The sequence below is a fragment of the Chrysochloris asiatica genome, unplaced genomic scaffold (assembly GCF_000296735.1).
Source record: "Chrysochloris asiatica unplaced genomic scaffold, ChrAsi1.0 scaffold00049, whole genome shotgun sequence".
Lineage (NCBI taxonomy): Eukaryota > Metazoa > Chordata > Mammalia > Afrosoricida > Chrysochloridae > Chrysochloris > Chrysochloris asiatica.
The window spans coordinates 629,554-632,693 of record NW_006408567.1 but is presented as its reverse complement, the minus strand read 5'-3'; the positions used below and the strand labels follow the sequence as shown (position 1 = coordinate 632,693).

The 3,140-nt window shown below is 37.2% G+C and overlaps 1 pseudogene; it reads right to left on the bottom strand.

The window, feature by feature from the left end:
• Positions 1-1,272: 1,272 nt before the first annotated feature.
• On the bottom strand, positions 1,273-2,247 carry LOC102841713 (annotated as a pseudogene).
• Between the last annotated feature and the right edge of the window lie 893 nt (positions 2,248-3,140).

The window sequence follows — 3,140 nt, the reverse complement described above, 5'->3', positions numbered from 1 at the left end:
ATAATTCACAATAAAACATTAAAAAAAAAAAGAGGGTTCAGACTCAGGGCAGTCATTCACTTGATCATATCCAGTAATAACGAAAGGACCACCATAATGAAATCAGAACATTATCACATATATCACAAAGTCATAGAACATCTAAGTTAACAAGGCAAAAGGATGCTGGTTTTGCTTTGAAGCAAAGTTAATGGTATATTATTAATGGAAATGGTGCATAAAAATAAACTTAAGGTGAATGAGTAAAATTGAGTTGACTTATTGAAACCAGCAATCTTCCAGCTAATAAATTTAGTGCATTTATACTATTACTTAGCAATTTAATAAAGGCATAGTGCTCACAAGATAATCTCATTTACTGGGGGAGCAAAGGATGGTATAAGGATTATAAACTCAGTTGTGCCAAAATACCCAATTCTTAATCTACAACACCTATTAGTCTTCCTTACTAATCAACACTTTTGTCAGTATCTTCCAAAAGAGCCTGTCAATGACGAGAAGATCAAATCCACTTGAACTTAAAAGAAAACTGTGTCCAATGTCTACCCTCCTCTGGGGGTATAATATTAGTATAAACCCACAGTGTTAAAATGTGTTTGGAGGGACGAGGGCCAAGGGATGGGAGTGGGATCTGTCATAGTGAGAGAAATCAAAGGACTGCATATACAGGGAGCAATAGAGTTAAAATAGTTATACACAAAATGAATAACTGAATCATTTTCTTATGAGGACTTGACTTGTGGAAGAAAAACTTTAATTGCTGTTGCAAAAAACATCTGTATAAAATAAACACTGGTTTCCATAATATTCACAGAGATTATGTTCTAGAAATTGGAGGTAACGGGATGTAAAATTCTGACAGCAACTTAATAGAATGGCCCCAGAGGGTTTGGCTGAGGCCAACACCTAGTGAGGACAAAATCCTTGTCTGTAGGGAAACACTACGTCATGCATAAATGAAATAGAATTGTTTTCACAAATATTGTAAAGTTTCATACAGTAGGAGGTTTTTTCTACATGCACTTCAATTTCACAGCATGAGTGGCATAGACTACCTAAACACAGAAGAGTGCATTCATGCAAGATATCTAACTCCTTGATGTAATAAAGCATATCATACAAAATAATTACACTATGATTACATCTAGGGCTTTCTGCAACTACAAGATGGTGGTTATGGAAAGCATGGCTTCCAGTATCAACGCCTAGAAAGCAGCCACCACTTTCTCCTATGTGTGTTCTCTTTTTGTGCTTGTTCTTCATTTTTCTTAATCAACTCTGCTGTTGCTGCTGCTTCTTAGCAAAACTCGTAAAAACAAAGTTGTAATCATTGAACATAGTACTCTGGCAATCAAGATGTTTAAATCCTTTAATCTTCTGAGGCGAAGAAAGCACTGCACAACATTTAGAACTCTGATTTACAAACAAGATGGTCACAAATTTTCCTGGTTTGAAGACTTCCACAACTTTCCTGATCAGATCATCATAGGAGGTCTGACTTAGGTTTGTTTCAAAGCTGACATAGAAAACTCTGATTCTAGAGTGATGTAAATAGTCCAATAAATTCCATCCAAATTCATCCCATTCATTGAATACCCACAAAGATTGAAGAGTGTGGCATCAATGACAGAACATGGTATCAGGTCACAATTCCACTCTCACAAGTGACATCCTTTGCAGTAACAGCATCTTTTATGTAGAGCTAGTCCATAACTGCTCAGTTAAGCTCACTCATCAGATTACCCAACTGTCTGAGAAATACATAGTATACAAGTAACAACAGTCGGAATTCATAGTCCCATATAATATGATGCTTCATTTGGGAAAATGGCATTAAGGAATTATTTCTTTCTGGAAATTCTGGTGTGGATACCCTTGGTGAGAAGGCTTTATGAAATTCTTAACGAGGATAAAAGAAACTTTGAATTGAGTCAAACCCAATGTAATCCCTATCAAGCTTCAACAGGGGAACCCAGTGCTTTCAGCAAGAGGGTGGTACCACTTGTCTTCCAGATGAAACGTCTCTTGGAGACGAACATGCTACTTTCACTGAGTACATAAACTTTCTGCTTGTCAGTTTTTGTCTCACTTATGATTGAACATCTCACATCCTTCAAAAGTATATCCTATTCTGATCTTGGGATGGTGCGAAGACCCCCCAGATCCTTGGTTTGCGTCGGGCTGCTGCCTGGAGAACCAAACCTCCAGCAGTTTCTGGGTCCCTTTGAAAAAATATGTAGCTTCCATCACCGTGAGACTAGTGAACAAATAACAACCACAGAAAAGCAACTAAATTATCTCTCTCCCGCCGCTATCACTACCGCTGCGGATTGTTCCAGCTGTGTTTAAGTTCAGGTTCTTTTCTTTTTTTTCCTAAAAATTTTTATTAACTTTTTTCAAAAAAACGGATTAATAAAAATTTCCCACGTTTTGTTGTTGTTGTTGTTGTTTTTGTGAGCGAAAGTTGAACGTGAGTCTGTTGGAAATAGAGGCAAATACAGTTCAGTCTCTTGTAGTCGCTGTTTGCCCATTACAGAGAGTCGAGCAAGCGCTAGCTACCTTCGCCGGCCATACTGAGTAAGTCTGAATTCTTATTATCTTCATGACAAAAGAGCATATTGATTGTGAGTTGCCCTTGTGTTTTTAAAATTTTATATGGCAAGATCCTTGGATATTTCTTTTTGTTACAACACAAAATTCAAAATACCCGCTATCACTCCCCAATCACAACAATCTTGTATACGGATTCATGAGTCAATACATCTTTGTGGAGGCAGAAAGCCTCCACTTCCTTCTATGGCTTGAACTTCCAACCTTGTGGTTTGCAGTCCAGTGCTAACCTTACAGTTCCACTAGAGACCTTTAAATTCAATCGAGTGACACAAAAAATTCTGAAATAAGACCTATTTTCTTCAAGGCCTGAACAATTGTGAAAACATGATTTCTTTCAGAAATTGTGCCTGAAGTTTCCACATTTGACTAGATATTAGTTTGTACTATCATAATGTCTTTATTTCTGCTCTCCACTTACCACCTAGAGACTGTGCCTCTATCTATCTATTCCATTCTAATGCTATCTCTTCAAAGACAGGGACCTATTCCAATTACCTTTGAACTTTATACCCTAGAATATCCATTTA